Raw genomic sequence first — 18,801 nt, 5'->3', positions numbered from 1 at the left:
TTTTCTTCTATTGCCGCGTCAATTTCGATGATTAACTCCAGGGGTCCGTCTCGGGATTACGTTTCTGCTTTACGGTATGATTTTTAATCCTGAATTATTTTTAGGAAAACGAATCCTAATTGAACCTAAATAAATTTTCTATTGAACGTTATCTTCGGTCAGCAATAATTTTTATCTCTTAAACAATTCGTGGAACACCGTTAAGGTTTCGAAGGAGCAGAAATCCTTCCACGAAGCAGTCGAAATGAAATCGTAACCATGCAATCCCGGATGATCGTCGATAATTTCGGCCGTTTCGTAGCTGGATTATCTATCGTTTTAGGAATACAGGATACCGTTTCCGAGAAGAGATTAGGCGGTGGACGACGGAACCGAGGGACATCGTTAATCCCCGCGTCGCGAATGGTAAGCCACTCCCGTCAGGAACACCGAATTCATTGGAATCGACGAAATCGTCCTTTCCACGTGATCCCGTGACATAAATTCGGCCTACCCGATCCGTGAAAGCCGACGATCTTGTCTCGCGCTCCCTCTGTTTCTTAAATACCCTCGTCGAATGCAAAACTGTTGGCGGGGGAAGATATCGGGATGCAGAATCGAGACGAGGACTAAAAATTCGCCGGGCAAGGATCAAGAGTTTCGGCTTCGTTCGCTCGGCCGACCACGTATCATATTCAATATCACGGTATATCATAATTCCGGCGGCGCTGTTTTGCCCACTTGCCTGGATTTTCGCCGAGATTTCGGGCATTACGCTCCGTACCGTCTCGCGTTACCGGCTCGAGAAGAATTTAACGACAATAAACGTGTGCACGAGGTAAAAGTGAAAAAAGGATTACGCGATAGAGGCCTGCGGGTGCGAAAACAAAGGACGGTGGAGAAAATTATTAAGATTTCAGTGGCAGAAATCGTTTCGCGCAAATGAAAGTGGAAATTAATGGCGCGAGAATAAATCAGAGCATCGTAACGAGGTCCGTTCAAAGTTTCTCCTGAGCGAAATTTTTGTTTCTCTCACAGGAATGCCTGGGCCCGTTTTCGGCTCGGCGGATAGATTTTTATGAATGATTTCAATTTACCTCCGGAGGAGTTCATTCCGCACGACACCCTGGAAGGATATTAAAGGCCTCATTTCGACTCGTTTTCTGCGATGGCTGACAGTCACGTGTACGCACCTGTATTTTGCAAGCTCGCCTTGGTGCGATTGTGCGAAAGCCATTCGACGTCCGGCATGTTAAATTGCACCTTCAAACGCGCTGGACGTTTATTACGACTGTCTTAATGGCAGATTTTTCTGCGTCCCGACGTCGTTAATATCCAACGGTTTCGTTCGCTTTGCCCACGCCGTGATATTAATAACGGAATATTGCTTATTAACTTTCGTCGAAGATCTATTCATCCCTTGAATAATGAATCATTTTATGAATAGTGCATGTACCACGTGGGAGGGATCATTGTGTTCTTTAGGAGTGACAAATTGCTGAAATTGTTAGCAGAAATTTCGCTGATTAAAAGCAGGGAAAATTGTTGTAGTTATGAAACTTGAAACAAGTGTTATTTATAGAGCCTGAAGGCTAGGATAAATAAAAATTATTAAAGATGGAAATTGGACTTCAGAATCTTGGAGTCCTTTACATTTTTGGGGGTAGATGCACCCCAATGGTTGCACGTAGATAAAGTTATTGTACACAAAACAGCAAGTGCCAATCTGCCCCGAACAAACACTGGAAGGCAGTGTGTAAGAATATCAAGATACGACAAACTCTCCCTTCTTTCAAAAACTCCGGCAGACGTCTGCCCCTAACCCTTCCGAACCCTTCGCCGGTGCAATACACGCGCGCGTTCACTCACGCACAGTGTAACGATGCAAATTGCGGGCGGTCCAAGACAAAAGTGTTTGCTCGCGCGATTTGCGGTCGGACGAGAGGGCCGGATCCCGGAGGCAGCGGATTTCAATTACGAGTCTTCAGCGGCTGACAGAGGCGCGCGCAACGGGCTTGGCGGTAGCTCATTCGAAATTCGGTAGCTCGGACGAGCGCCTCACGGTAATGAAACATTCGCAGCACACCGCAAATTGCCCCTCACCGAGCGACCAAGCAAGAAACCAAATGTTTTCGACCGCCTACTTACGTATCTGCCTTCTTTCCTCGACCCCTTCGCCTTTCGCCATCCTTTTTTCCTCCCCGTTAGCCTCGCGTCGCGCCGCAATCTCGTGTGCAATTATTGGTTTTCGTGCCGGCCAATCTCGCTACGATGAGACCGTACCTCTGTACCGTGTTTTTCGAACCTGTCCGCCGCGAGGGAATCGCTACGTGCTTACGTAACCAGAAGTTTTCGAACAACGGTGAAACGGGTCCTCTAAATTGCTATTTGTATACGGTCGATGATGTGTACGATTTCAACTCCTTGCGGTGGTACTTAACTCTTTATAGGATAAAAGACCGAGATATCGAACAGCCTCCAATCCAGTATTATTCTCTTCGTAAAATTTCAAATTACAGTTTTCTAAGTAAATTTTAAATTTTTAAATAAAAATTTTTGTTATCAAAATAGGAAACTGAGGAATAGTTAAATAGAATTAAATTCTTCAGAGAACAATATTTTTATTCCAATAACGTGAAAGCAGAAGTACGCAACCCTTTCACCGACAGAGGGGATGAAATATCACGACGTCCCAATCGAGCGTGTGTTCCACGTTCGAAGTATACCTTTCACGTGCACTAATTGCCACTGTCGTGGGTCGACGTCAATTTTAAGGAATTAGTTCGTGGCTGACTGCGTTTCGTAGGGTCCACTTCAGAATGCAATAACGTCGAAACCGCGAGCGTGACTCTCGTTTCCACAGGATCGCTTTACCAGAGCTATTACGGTTCCCATGTGCTCCACCATGAGTGTATCGGTGGTTGTGCACACGAACGATACGGCTCGTGAGACCAGGTGGTACGGTGTAACATTGGAACAGCATTCCACGTTGCAACTGATGCGCGGCGTTCTGCAGTGGCCGTTGCACACGACCCCCGATGAACGTGATAGAGAGTCACGAAGCCGAAGAAGAAGAAGCTCTATGCACCCGGACACCATGGCTCGGACACCTTGGCCTGCTATCTTCCGAAGAGCACGAAGAAACAGAAGATCCTAAGAACTGGCTTAAAGGAGCAACTGATTGATAAAGAAAAAGGAATTGTTTATAAAAAGGTTCTTGATTTTAATGATATTGCTTTTAAGGGGCAAATTACAAAATATGGATTACATATATTTTTTTATATTTCTACAGTCAACTTGGACAGATGATTACTTAGGCTCATTTTAGATTCGAGAATATGTGAAATCATGCTTACAAGTGGATTTGACTCGTCGTCAATTAATAGACTCAGATACAAGGGTAGTTAGAAATTGCAAAATTGAAAAACTAAAGTATTCGAGGTATGCAGTTCATTAACTTTTTCATTGTACCATATTATCAGCGTTACAGGTAACATTCCTTCGAAAGCATACCAGGAATTTTTATTTTTCGATCTTCTTTAAAGAATATTCCTGAAATCATAAACACGCTTTCATATCACAGATCTCTCTAATCTTCTTAATAAAATTCGAGTTTGCAAAACATCGATTGATCCAGGAATAAATTCCCAAAAATCCCCTGATAGTTTACGGCAGGTAATAAAATGATCTTATAATGGTAGTTTTAAATCCTTCGATAATAAGCCGGTCGTTTTTACTTTTTACGATCAATCAGCGAACCTGGTACGATTTGTCTTCTATAAGAATCTTCTTAAATATGCCATGGATCATCTCGATCGGCTGTTTCTCCGATCGTAATTCTCAGAGGCTTACGGAATCGCGCGTTTTAAAACCCTATAAAAGTTGTTCCTTCTGGACATTACCAAGTAAGAAACGCCATAAGTCTGAAACGGACCTAGTTCCAACCGAGATGCAGACCTCGGTGAGTTCGATTGGTAGCTGCAGTTATCTGCATTCAACGAACACCGACGCGTCCTGTTGAACTGCAACTGCAGCTGCCATTAACGTGGTCAACCTTGGACGTCAGAAACACTGGCTTCATTAAAGAAAGCAGGGGATCAATTTTCTGAAACAGCTATCGTCAGAGATATTTTTATTTTATTTTCTTGTGGAAGAAACGAGTTCTTTGATCAACGATGACACAGGGAATTCTTTGATCGTATCACAGCTCATTGTGATTTTATTGAATCGTATCTCTGCTGAATGCACGAGATTACTATAGAGGGTGAATTTATATACCAAACGAAACGAAAACTGTTATTTGAACGTACGCTTTATATATCATAATTTGCTGTTCACCAGGACTTTATTCAATGGTACCTGCGATACATGCATGAGAATATTTTCAGTCACAGTTCTCAGAACAAATTGATGCAAATATCGACCGCAATAATTTTGCGTCGATTCTTCTGACGCTCGTTAATTTAATTAATTTCCAATCACCGATGTACCCTGTTTTTTGCCTGGAGGTTTCACCGTGCACTGAGACAAGGAACAGCATAAATTCCGCTAATTAAGTAACGTCGCGTTGATTAGGCCGAAAAGGCGGCACCAGGGTTACGTACGGAAAAAAATAAGAGGATGGTATTGGTTGAAGGAGAAAAACTATCGCTTGCATTGTCACCGAATCCACCTGCGCGCATCCTCTTGGATAATTGTACCATAAAATGTTGCTGCTTTTTGTCGATTGACCACACGCGAGCCAGCGGGCTTCTTCTTGAAGTGGCAATTAGGGGATCGGATGCGAAAGTATGCGAGCTAATTGTGAATTGAAGCGGTCGTTCAGGAGAGAAGGACCGCCCGGCGCAACAGCTGGGACGGGCATTCGTCAAATAATTGACAAATGAATTTAATTGCCACCCCTGCTTCTTGCCCTACTACCGCTACGCTTTCTTGATTAAATACTCCCGGCGTTTCTTACTTGTTTTCCAAGTTTTTCGAAACCCTCCTATTTTCAACTCTAATTTAATTAGCAGACCGCGGATTTCTATCATGCATGCAGAATGAAACAGTATTTTTTAATACATTCCGCAGGAAAAAGTCGTAGATCCAGTCTGAGATCCGTAGCAACTCGACCCTCCTTAATGAACGTCACTCATTAAAAAGGAATCGAGTATGAAAGGTTGAAAAGCATCTTGAAGCGAAGATGTATCACAAAAGCGGAGCGAAGCACCGTCGAAACAATGGAGTACACGTCTGCGGTTCGAATTCAACGTGGAATATAATCTTTGTGAAAGCCTTGGCACTTGGAGTATCTCAGACGAGACGTTCATTAAGTTCGATTCATGAAATCAAATCTCTTTTATCACTCCGTCTGCTCTAAAATGTCTGCGGGGATAATCGATGCGGTTCGTCGAAGTAGGTCGATCGAGTCGCGTTGCGCGACAAACAAGCGATCCGTATTTGTCAGAGTAAATTAGCCATCGATATCGAGATAAGGAAGCGGAACGATGTCCGTATTTGGGAAGAGTAACGCGAAACAACGGTGTCGGGACAACGAGCTTATTTATGCGCAAAGTTACCGCCAAAAATTCCGAGTATTTTTTCCTTGTACTGTAACGAAGGTAATTGATGACACTTCGACTGGCTCCAATTTCAAGAATTCCGATAATTATTTATCGCTGAAAATTTGGAGTATTGTCGAATTTTTCCGCACATTTGATTTTTACAAAAATCGTCTCGGCAAGACGAAGGCAGGTTGAAAACGAGACGACTTCTAGCCGCGCCGGTATACAGAGCCGGTGGATTTAAATTTAAGCCGTTCGTCTCCGGACGAACGACTTTCGAATCATTAGGATCTCCATAAACGGTGGATGGCCTAACGAAGCTTCCTTAAAATACGGGATGTACGAGTATTACGAGCGGCCGAAAGGGCGAACGAGGAGAAGAGAGGAGGGAAGAAAAGAGGACAGTGAAAAAGGTAGACCAAAGGAGAGGAACAGCGATTCTCCTAAAAGTACATCTGCCGCCTAACCGATAAGCGTATTTGTAAATCAAGACACGCGCGAGAGTACCGAAGCTCATAGAAGGGTGCACTGGCTATGGAGAAAGCTGAATTATTAATACGAGTACGGTTACTGGGTCCAATCAAGTCCTCCCACCTGGCCACCTGGCCGGTCAATTCTTCGACGATGTTCCTTTGCCCGGGACCGCCATATTTAAAAGCGTTGCCCGCATGATCCTCGACACGATTAAGCTCTTCGGCGTCTCTTAAGGATACGAAGGAATAAAAAGAGATATGAGAAATCAAAGGACGGACCGGACCGACCACGGACCCATGGCCCCTTCAACACGAGAAAGAGCTTCGGGCTAATCTGCCGTTTCGCGTTTGCCCAACGAGAGGACCCCTACGTTTAGACGAGTTTCGCGTCAACGTTCGAGGAACCGGCTTGATTACAGACCGGGGAGGAGATGCTGAAATTGTTTGCTTATTTTCATTCGGAAACAGGAAGTAATCATTGTTAATTTGAGAATGGAGAAGAGGATGCGTAACGCTTTGATTTCATCAAGGTCGCTGAGACATTTCAGCCCTAACCAGTTTTAGATAACCATGATCCATAATCCATCCACCACGTGTCACCCATTTGAATTTCCATAGGAATTCATCACCCATATAATTAGGAATTCTTTGATTTACCTAATTACCAACACTAGACACTTGAGATTTTCGATAAAACCAGAGGATCTAGCTGACCCTAAAAAATTCTAGTTCTACCAATACCATGAAGGACACAAATTTTGCACCCTTCCTAAAAAAAAGGTTAAGAGTTTGGTGGACGATCACCAGCAGCGGAGGCTGAAGCTTGAATCTACCTGAGAAAGAGCGTACGTGCACGTACGTCTCCCATACGTTTCAGGGGGGATCCCATGGTGGGAGAAGCGCACGAGAGTGTATGGGAGGGCGTCGGGTCGGCGCGTGGGCGGCCGCAGGCAGGACGCACGTCTCGTAGAAAGAGAAAGAAGGTCTGGTGGTATGCCACGAGGCCGAGAGAGCGATCGAAAAGGGGACTTTGAGAGGTGAAGAAGAAGAAGAAGAAGAGGAAGGGAAGAAAAGGAACAGAAAGGTAAGATAAACGATGGATAGAGGGGAGAAGACGGTGGAAAAAAGGATGAACGCGAATGTTCCTCTATATATCCGCGTATGGGAAAGGACGTGACGAAGAGAAAGGGAGAGGAAACGAGTCGAGAGGCTCGGATCCTTAGCTGGTTAGGAATAAAAGGAGTTTTATATGACGCCGTGGTTTATGGCCGTGGGTTTTATCTGATCGCATTGCCACCGGTGCGGATTTCGCAATAAATTAGGCCGAGGTGTAATTAAAAGGGCACCGGTTGCAGTCGACTCGTGACCGTCGTGTAACCACTACCGAACCATGGGGGGAGATCCTCTTCTCGTCTTTATGAGGCCACGAAATCCGCGATCTGACCTTCGTTTTGGAAATAAACGAACCACCGAGAGAATCCATTCGACTGGCTTGCACGGCTAATGTTCCCTCCGCTCTCATGTTGTGCTTCTGCCTGGGAGCATGGTCCAAATTAGGAAGGAATAATTTTATCAACAATTTTTATCAGATACACGAGAAAGTAAGTAATTTTAAGGTTCTTCTGGAGGGTGATTTTTATCAAATCCATGGACAACAATTATAAAAATCGAACGGGTTCAAGTGCGTACCGTTGTCAAATAAAATCACGACGAACATTCGGCCGAATGTCGCTGCAATGCGGACTGATTGGAGACAGGCCAAAAAACGGTACGAGTAATTCGTTGTTTCCACGAGGCCGCGCCGGTAACGAGCCGGTGTGACGACTAATTTGTTCGTTCGGCAAATTGAAATTACACGTTGCACGGCACTCGTCCCCGGCCAGCCGTTGAATTATCGCCCGAACCTCGAAAAAGAGACTCTCGAAACACGACGTTGAACACCTCCAAGCACCATGACCCGAGATAATGTCGGTGCACACCGACTTTCACCCGCTTTCTGTTCCACCCTCGTACATACCGTGCCATGCTCGCGGAAGGTTATTAATTTCGCAACTCTACTAACGACCAACTTATTATTCCACGTGAAATTTTTGCATTAACCTTTATTGATGGCGCGTCCACCCGGGTAGCAACCTTAATTTGAACGTTACGAGGTGTCGGTGAAACGCGCCGCCACGTCATGATCCTTTTTCGATGATTGAACGAACCGGATGGACGCGCTCTTGTCGCGCCGAATCGTGTCCCCGTTGATTGGCTTTTTGTCGTGCGTCGTTGTCGACGATAGATTGCCCTTCTTCGAGCAAGGAGAGTTTCGAAGGAAAAGGAAAACCGCTCGCAGCGGATGATTAATGTGTCAGGAAAAAGAACGGACCTTTAATTTCCTTGTTGAAATTAGCGGTGTTATTTCGAAAGAATATTTATAGAAATAATGTATCACGACGATCAATGATTTCTCGCGTGTCTTAAACCGGTGGAATTAACTCGTCCAGGCAGTTACGTTGGAATTCACTGGAAAAAGAAGCAACGATCTCGCGTCCCACGGAGTTTCCCATAAGATCGTGTCTTCCCTCGAAATACTTTTTTCCAGCTGCGATGCTCATAACGCGAGCCAACTTCCTGCGCCTCGACGCCACGGCGCCGTGACCGCAAAACGAATATCAGGAAATTTCTAGGAGCACGCGCGTTCTCACGATCCCTTTTCTCTATTTTCATCAAGACGCTCTGAGCTTTTCTTACTTTGTTTCCATCCGCGAGATCTCTTCCTTTTCTTCCACCTTGAACTCTTATTATTTATCGTTCTACTTGAAAGAAACGTATCGCTTCCATCTCTTATCCGTGAATTACTGGAAGGGTTAAATTAACAAAAATTTCACAGAATCACAGTTAAAGCATCTCCTCTTCCCCGACCATTAGTTGAATATTTCAACAGAGTAAAACGGTCACGGGAACGATAAGATCGTCACTTCGTTTTACGTAAGTAAAAAAATTGCCTCCATTTCAGTCGACGGCAAATTAAAGTCATTTCCAAAGTCGGCTATCTCATTTCCGATGCACCCGGTACATTCGTTCCCAGCACGAATTCACCGAAGAAGAAACCGATTCAAGAACGGTCGGTTTCCGCGAATGGCCAGTCGATTGATAATTACATAGATTTCGGTGAGAGTCCGAGCAACGGAACCACGGGGCAAGATGACCGCGAAAAGATATCAGGACGGACGTTACTCGAGCGGTCGGCGTTACTCTCATCTACATGGCAGCACGATATAACATTGCGGTGGTCCATGGCGCTGGCGAGAGGTCTCGAAAAGGATGCCGGCGATGCAGATATGGTTTATATACCGGACCTCATTGTGGAACGCCTTTGCGCCCCTCTCGCGGCGTGTAGATCCAGAGATACTCTCTCACGGAGCTGCTCCGCGCCTTACTAATGCTCCAGTTTATAAGGGTTATCTCCTCTCGAGATCCTCGAACGGAGAAGACCACGGAACCGGGGGGATAAAGAGTTTCGGGAGGAGACGGTAGAAAAAAGTGAAAGAAAGCCCTCTGAACTTGAAACTGAAGAATTTGTTAAAATTTCAATTCACTGAAAAAGTAAACTTGAGAAATTGGCAGGGTTTGAATGATACAACTGGTGACATGATGATGGAATTAAATTTTCTGTAATTGCACTCGTAATAATTTCCAGCTCATCAATGAAGACGTGCGGTTCTTATTACCCTCGCCGTTCGTACGTTCTCCGTGGCGTGCATATGTCAAACGAAACAGATATAAAACGCTGTCATGATCATTAAACTAAATACTCTCGTACACGTCCCGTGTAATTATTTTAATTTGAAGATGCACGACCGGTCAGCTTAACTCGCGTAATTTTGTCTTACGCCTCTCATTAATATTCAACGTAATATCTTCAAATGCACGGGGCTACGGCATAACACGTTACATTCGTTCGTAATTGAGGTACGTAATGGTAGAGCCATTTCTCCGGCTACCTGACTTCAAAGATTCCTTAAACTCGTCTCACAAAATTCTCAGGCCGACGTAAAAACGGCTCAAAACTCTTCTAAAGTGTATCGTCCGACGCATCCATCACACCTTCGCTAATGTTCTAACTTATTAAAGCGGCATTACCAGGACGCAGTCGATGGCCTCGTTTAGCATCGAGCAAGCTCCAAAAACGAGCCGTAATTGCTCGGCAAACAACGTATCCACGTTTTAATTGACACATCTCGACGATGCAACAATAATATCCCATCATTTCCATAATATCGTATGAAAGCGCGTTTCGTGTTTCAAGCGGGCCGAACGAACGCCTCTCACCGGGAGTGCCGGCGATAATCCTCGAGCTGGTGATTGCACTCGATCTTTATGCGAATCGCAGCCACGTGCACCGATATCGAGGAGTTTCGGCAGCGTGTCCTCGCGAAATTCCACGCACAGAAAGGGCCACGATTGTGTTTATGATACGTGGACGGTCCACGTCGAGGAATGCGAGGGTGTTCACGATTAAGTTGTATCAAATCCGCGATTGAGTGCCTCGTGCATCGCGAGTTCCACGGCTATAAACGTCCGGCCTGTGGTGTTTCCCATAATCTACGGGTGGGCACCCAGAGCTCTGAGGAACAAAAAGGTGTATAGAGCGTACGGGGAATACGGTGCAGGATAGGAAAGAGGGAGATAAAAGATTCCTGGTAGAAGATTCGTGTAGAAGGATAGAAGAGAGATTGAAAGTTCTGCGATAAGAAGCGTGATGGTTAAGGTTGATTGATAAATAGACTGCGGAAGTTTATGCAGTTACGATATGCATTGAATATGCAGAGTATATGCTGGCTATTTTATTTTCAAACAATGTCTAAAACAATCGATCTACGCAAAGAAAAGTTCAAAAATCGATTTATAAAGAAAGTGCATGTGCATCGATAAGTGCATCGCTATACTTAATTTGAAATATCTGCTAAACTATTCTGTTTTCAACATTTTATCCTAATACTTTCTTATACAGAATGTCTAGAAGAATCGATCTACGTAAAGAAAAGTTCAAAATTTGTATTATAAAAAAAGTGCATGTGCATCGGGCAAGTGCATCGCTACACTTTATTTGAGATATCTCCTAAACTATTCTGTTTTCAACATTTTACCCTAATACTTTCTTATACAGAATGTTTAGAAGAATCGATCTACGTGAAGAAATGTTGAAAAATAAATTTATTAAAAAAGTGCATGTGCATCGGGTAAGTGCATCGCTGCAAAATCTCATTTGGTTCATCCATTTCTCTAAAATATACATTTGCATAAACTTCTGCAATCTATTAATAAGTGAAGGAAGTTATAAAATTATGGAAAAATTTATTTACTTTGAATAGAAAAAAAATGTAACACATGGTATCGATAAATGAATCCTTTTCATGAAGCATCGAGGGCTGGCTTTCGCAAGAGGGAGCAGATAATCAGTTTAAAATTCGAGCAGAGTTCGCACGGAGTCGAAGCCGCGTTCAATCTACGTATCCGATCGGTGCGTACTCTCTCGCTATAAAGCCGCGGCGGCTTCGTTCGTGCGCTCTTAATCGACCGTAAATAATTGCATTTATCACAGCTATCATTGCGCCTCCGTCGAATTGGCCCTTCCTCGATACTTCTCGCTTTCACTGGCCAACGAAAATTGGCACGTTGCCAATCTCGGCTATCGATCCTCGCCGCGTTTTCGAACTTTGATTTATCGCGTTCGCATCACGCTTTTCGTACGAGACCCTCTCTTCCACCTGCTTGTTACGATACACGTACGCGATAATCGCTTGATGGAAAATCGCGAAGAGGAAAAGCGAAAGTGACGCTGTTGAAAATGAAATTAGGTCGATATTTTTAAAGAAAAATTGCGTTTATTCCAATGCAATCCTCTTGTAAGTACAGAGAGATATATCACGTCGCGTTTCTCGTTGCTCGCCGACAGAAAAATATTCCACTCGCGACCCACGCACAGTGCGTAGAGAAACTTGCGCGTGGCGCGAGGTACAAGAAGAAAGGAAGCCTTCGAAATAAATCACGGATCTAGGCAACAGGTGTACGTATTGCCTCACGGTTTCAGGTTCTTTGCCCGCCGAGACTTGGCGGGAGCTCCGTCTGAATCCGTCCACGTATCGCTCAGCATACTTTTCCTGAATCACCAAATATGCTCGACCGTGGACGAAGAAAAATGATGTACATCGATTTTCTAGCCGAACAACCGTGGGACGGGACGTCAAAGATTTTCTTCGTGGTCGTCAAGATTACCGTAACCATTTCAGGGACCTGTAAATTGAATTAATTTGAGTGGAAGAAATTAGAGAAATTTATCGATCTGTCTGAACAACTTTATCTTCCCGTGAGAGACTACTCGAAGACACGTTTTATTTTCTATTTAAAAGGAACAGTGATTACTTATAAGATGTATCTGATTTTCACTTTTGAAATGACTTCACCCCTTTCATTCTTGCACCAGGAACCCTAATTATCCCCAAGATCAGTCTGAACCTCAATCACCAGGCTCTTCGCGATAATCATTAATTCCTTTGGAAAGTATCTCGCAAATCTGTTGAAAACTACCTCGCACACATAGAGAGCCACCTGTCCCCCTGACGGGGTCCAAAAGGAGCAACAGGAGCGGCGGTGTGCACCGAATAAAGACCTCATCCGTGTCCACGGGTCTCACGTACGAATCCCTGTTTCGTTCTCACAGAGGGGTCGAAAGAGGGGGAGAGGCTGGCAAACAAGAAGAAGAAACACAAGCAGAGGTGGAACAACACGAAGGAGAGAAGCGAAGGCTTTCGGGACCGGTCGTCGTAGACGGCCTTGGTTTCGAATAAAATGAAATTAATCTGAAGAAGCCGGCGGGGGTCGGCGGCGTCTCTGTCCTAGTTCATAATAAATAAATCCAACAGGCCGGCCCCTGCGGTGTCCCAATTAATTCGGTCTTATTCTAGCGGCCCTGTCCCCCAGAATGCTCCCTTTGTGATATCGGCATTGGTCACGGTAGTGGATTCATTATCGTTCGTCCTGCGTGTCCCCCTCACCCCTTTGCACACGAATTTAATTAAGCCGCGGGCTATGTCGTGTCCCTGCTACGAACCACCTTGCGCCTGCTTTGCGATCAAGGAATCTGCTCCGGGCTTGCAAGAAGCCAGTTTGATTTGAGAATGTAATTTGCGAGTAGAGAGAGAGGATAACAGCTCCTTTTTATCTTCTCTAGCCGAATGTTCAGCAACTGCTCCTGGAGCTCTGCTACTGGCTGATAAAAAGGATCGGACTGTTCCTTGGGGGTTGTATTTTAGCTCCCTCGTTAGTCGTCACGGGGTGTGTCTAAATTCTACTACGAATCGTGAATCAAACTGAAGATTTTTATTTTATTTAAGGGATGGATGCTCCGCTTGATTAAAGATCGCACCGAAATCTCCTCGGCTCTCGTTAAAACGAGACGATCGCGAGTTTGGAAGAGGATCGAAGGAGCTGAAACTAGCTCATCATAGAGTTCGGATGGAAACTTTCCTAATTAAAAGGAAGAAGTAAAATTTCCCCGTTACAAGAAATTGTTAAGATTATTCTTCTACCCGGTAAGTCTGAACTTCTCGGCTTCCAATATTCTTCAGCAGACTAAAGTTACAAGTTTCGATTCGAGCAACTTTTTCCCAGTTTCCGAGACCTAAATAAATCTACCCCCGAAGCTGTCATCGATCTAAGATTCTCAATCGAGCCTCTTCCGCTTGAGAGCAACACAAAAACCAACGATCTCTCTTATTTCTCTTGAAAAGACCAAAGATTTCGGTGGTCCACCGCGACGAACGTTAACAAACGACCACGAGGAAGGAGTTGGGAGGACGAGATAAATCAACCGGGGCCGATGAAACCGTTTATAACGAACGGAGATCTATCTGCGTAGCAATGCTCTCTCGTACACCCCTAGCTATCCTATTATTACGCGGACCTGCCAGCACTCCCACGCCGAGGGTAACATGATCGGGGTTAATCTGACCGTGACCTGTACTATGCCAGCACCTGCGTGCGACCCAACCTAATTCCAACTTCTCCTCTCTTTTTTTCTCCTCGTTTGTATTTTTTTTCTTTTCTCGCCAACACGGTTCTTTCTCTATTTCCCTTGGTACCCCTGTGGCCCGACGTCCTAGGAACGGAGATAAGGAGGAACGATAACAGTTTCTCCTCTGAAAGGCTTGACTAATGAGAATTTTGAGATTTCGAGATAGCAACGACGGTTATTAGAAGCCTCTCTTTCTTCCCTTCGGTTGTTATTGTTCGTTCCTCGTGATTGCTTTAATTGGAATTTAATTAAGAGAGACACCAGTCGTATAGATACGTCGGATGACTGTCAGATAATTATTCGGGTGGATTTTTAAATTTCTTTGAAACGAATGAAATATTTGAAATTATAGAGAGATACTTTCGTTACTATCGAGGTCAGCAGGTAAACAGGTAAAGGACAAGAAGACCGGAAATCAAAAGGTTCCAATCGTTGTTCGCTCGTAAATCATCGCCTTCGATGGTACACCTCCGTAGTTTTATAAAGACACGTGTATCCGTATGTTAAAAAGGGAAAAAGAAAGGAGATGAACGCGATATGGGAAATGTCCTATCGGGCTGCAGGCAGGTGCACCGGCCATATAAGGTTAAAAGGCCATACGAAGTCGACTCTCACTTCGGGAGTACGATAAAGAGACGGGTTGGGACCGATTCGCTCGTGCCTCGCCCAGCTTCCACTCTCGAGAGAAGTTATTACGAACGCCTACGCCCCGAGAAACGCCGCAGGAAACCCGAGCCGAGGGTTCCTCGGCGACCACGAGGAAAGGGGTTTGTTTTTCGTGGATATCCATGGAAATTGGACGTGGGCCCGGCGACGAGCCGTTAGCTTGTAAATCTTACCCGCTCTACGTGGTCCGCGGTTTCTCCTGTTTCAACCTACGTTCCCTTCCCTCGCGTTTCCTCGTGGAGAGTTTGATACGGTGGCAAACACGTGGGCAGAGATAATTGGGAGAGCGTTGGTACGGTTAGCTGCTTTCGAGTTGAAAGAAATTTTGATTTTAACAAAATGAAAAAATCTTACTTCAAATAATTGCCAAATATTCTCTAATTATATCACTTCAAATTTAATTATAATCTGGTTTCTTTTCCTTATAAAGTAAGATCCTCTTAAACCACCATATATTGGCGACAACGTTTAATTTCCCCGGTAACGTTATCTTCGTCCAATACCGAAAAAACCGTGTCTCCCGTAGCCCCCTAGCCACTAAAGTTCCTCGTGTTACGAGGCTGCACGTAATTTCCTGTTCTCGCGAGAAACGTGGCAGATAAAACGTGCTGGAAAGTGTATATCTATAAGGACGTATCAGGAACGGTCGCTTTAAAGAAGACCGTTACAAATTAACTATCTCTGCCACGAGGATGGACATTTTACCGCTAATTACGTCGTGCACGACGATGTACACGGTAATTATACCGACCACGAGTTACTCGATCGAGAACTACTTTTTTTTATCTTTTCGCTCTCAAGGGACCCGATGACTAATAACGTCAGATCGAGGATGCGGTATCGATCCTCGCCGTGGAATATGGCCGGCATCGAACTCCCATGGGGAAGCATGGACGTCACCCGCTGACCCCATACCTGTGTTCCTTTAATTGGGCCCAGAAACCGAATCGTCGATCGGCTGCAGGTGAATCGCAACGATTTGTATCACTGGCAGATCATTACTCATCTATCCTCATGGGGAATTGCTCGAGTCGCCATTGCGGCTGAAGCATAAAAGGAATCACGTATTCCCCAGATGGATGCGAAAATTTTCCTTCGTTAGCCCTTCTTCCGTGGATATGGATGCTTTCTGTTTCTTACCATTCATAAAGAAGTGGGCGGTTTGGTCTCTCAAGGTAGCTCTTACTCTTGGAATTGCATATAATGGACAGTTGTTGAGAAGATTCTTCCTTTTATCATTTTTGTTTCTTAAATTAATTATAAAATATTCAAAGTCACGCTATTATATTCTATTAATACTTGAAAACCGTGAAGCTCGTTCTTACACGTCGAATAATAGCCACGTTAATTCCGAACGATGATAGAGAGAATAACGAACGCGAGTCACAACTGCAACGTTATCTACATGTGTCATCTAAACTTCTCGCTCATCCTGCATTTATATGCGCATCATTAGGCCAAGTCCTCGTGCCGGTTGCGACGTTCGCCGTTCCCACATCGCGTTTCCGCTTCCGCCCAACACGTGCATCCAACCGATCGACCGTTGCCACCTGAATTGTTCGAACATTTGTCGCGACATCTGTATCGTCTGATCGTGACATTAAAAAAAGAGGATTGGGTCTTATGGGCAGTACTCGATAATGACGTTGATGAAAGAACGTGTTCTTCAATTAATTATTTACATCTTTGTAGGAAGGTAATTATAAATTGAAAGATACAACATAATTCTATTTTTGGCTTTTATGAATTCATCTCGGTACAATGGTCAGCTTGTATTCAAAGTGGTTTTAATGGCATAACGGTGAAACCGCAATAAATCCGTATTTGCTTTTCGCACTTGTTAATTCCATCGAGGCATCCGTCGTTTTCGAATTACACTGAACCAACATTAACGCCGTCGTATTTCCTGTTGCCAGACGTTAAGTAGTACAAATGAAAAGACTTATCTGCATCGTAAATTGCGTATTTCAATGCGAGGGGAGAAAAAGAATGCAATCCAACCCTTTTGATTCTTGAGGAACGTGAATCGATGCGAGGAACGATAGGAGCAAGTGAAATTGTTTTGAATCCCTTCTACCAGTCGTAAAGTAATGCATTGTTATAGTCGGAGTTTGGGGAGTTGTAAATTTCACGTAGAAATAAATTTCTTTGTTTTTCAAGTTCCATGGAACAAGTTTATGCGGTAAAGTTTTATCGTTTTGGAGTCGTGGGAGATGGAATTGGGTGACACGAGTTGAATTAAGATTTTTTCGTGGATTCTGAAGTTTCTTGAGAGTTTCTGAATTATATGGATACTTGAAATCAAAATTTGGTTACTTCAAATTCTTATTATTACACCAATAATATCGTCGATTTATGCCGATATTTGGTTAAAAGCTTAATCGAGTAGTCGTAATGTATCCTTATAACCATAACCGTAGCGAAATATTTTCGCCGAGAGATTTTTAACTCTTATCTATATGGTCGTACGGCTCGGAGCCTTTGGTCCACGTGAAATTTATAAATATTCGATGAACGTTTCCTCTTTTGCCCGCTCACGAGCACTTCGCACCTTTGCTTCGGAGATCGATCTTATCGAATTCGGACAACCACTTGGTTCACCGTTAATGCCCTCTTCTGAAATTTAATCGACGACGGTCAAATTGCTTTCAGCCTACAATTTGCAGTTACGATGACTTCATTTCTTCGAAGAAATCTTCTTAGCACCGTCATTCGAGAAAATGTTTCAGGAACCGCGGGTTTATTGCCTCGAATTCGTCACCAGACAATTTACGTTGCATTAATTAGCAAGGAAAAAAAATCACTACTCATAATTCGAAATAAACTATTAATAATATTCATTTTACGATCCGATCGAACCCTGATCCGATTTCATATTCCGGTAATAAAGCGAAATTCTCTCGACCCATCTTCGCGTTAATGAGAAAGTTTATGCATCACTTTAACGATACCGGTTTCCATTAACAAGTAATAATCACCGGTTTATCGATCACTGCTGCGGTCACATTATGAACGGGTTATCAGTGACTCGTGCTGCTAACACGAGTCTGCTGACAAGAGGATAGGTTTCGGATAGGTTCCCTTTAAATTGAGAGCTTGGTCCTCGCCACCTTTACGACTGCCGCTAAATGGTTAATTAAGGCACCTTTTCTTCTCTCGGTACTCCTGTGACGCGATTTAATAGCGCCTCTGGAGCACCGTCGCCAGATAGGAAGGATCGTTTGCGTCGTAAACTTTTATTTCGTGCGATGAACGCACCTTTGATAGCAGGGAAAATCGTTTAGGGGGAATATTGATGAGCCATAACGTGGCCGTAATGACATCGCTTTCAGTATCATCGGCTGAATCACTGTAGATCGATGATTTTGATAGAAGGGTATATATAAGTATAATATTTAATGTACAAAAATTCATTTTCTTGAATTTAAAATTAAAATGTCTCAATTTTTATTAATAATGATTCTGTTTCTCTGTTGCAGGCAAGGAGAAAGTGCATTAAGATGGAAAATAATAGCAACAGCCTACGAGAATATTACTCAGGATTAACTGGATCGTTTTAGACATCCCCCTGGTCTACTTTCACCTGCAGGGTAAGAGATTATGATGGATACACGCCGCGTTTCTAAGACGACCTCTTAAAACGCAGCCCTCGCGTTGAATGCAGCGGTCGTTAGGCATGCAACACGCGAGCCTCGGGTGTATGATAATCAACCACCGTTCACGACATGTTCGGAGGCGTGCGAGAATAATGTATTACTTGAAATATTTAACAACCGTAGCTTTCTCCGGCTGTTGTTTAGGAGATTGGTGCTTTGAAACTTTCCAATTTCATTTTAGAAGCTTTTAGTTGCTGTACTTCAAACTTTCCTTCAAAGGGAATAGAAATTCTTTGAATATTTTTCTTTGCGCGATAAAAGAGAAACGTAAAAAGGACGTTTGTAATTGTTTTACAATCGCTGTTTCAATTGGAAAAATAAGGGGAACAGCAAATACCCGTCCAATTACAATTCATTTCCAGCCGTGAAACGTGTCCCAGGCGTAATCCGCCTTCGAAATTTCACGATAGCGTCGAGGC

At 43.9% G+C, this 18,801-nt stretch overlaps 1 long non-coding RNA gene across 4 annotated transcripts in view; it reads left to right on the top strand.

Moving 5' to 3' along the window:
- Positions 1-18,801, top strand: part of LOC114872567 — a 302,088-nt gene that overhangs the window by 241,742 nt on the left and 41,545 nt on the right. For all 4 annotated transcript variants that reach the window (XR_006830109.1, XR_006830108.1, XR_006830107.1 and 1 more), the window contains exon 8: positions 18,206-18,316. This is a non-coding gene — a long non-coding RNA (uncharacterized LOC114872567). The remainder of the gene's footprint in view (positions 1-18,205; positions 18,317-18,801) is intronic.

This window comes from Osmia bicornis, chromosome 14 (genome assembly GCF_907164935.1).
Source record: "Osmia bicornis bicornis chromosome 14, iOsmBic2.1, whole genome shotgun sequence".
Classification (NCBI taxonomy): Eukaryota; Metazoa; Arthropoda; class Insecta; order Hymenoptera; family Megachilidae; genus Osmia; species Osmia bicornis.
This window is presented reverse-complemented; position numbering and strand designations above follow the sequence as displayed.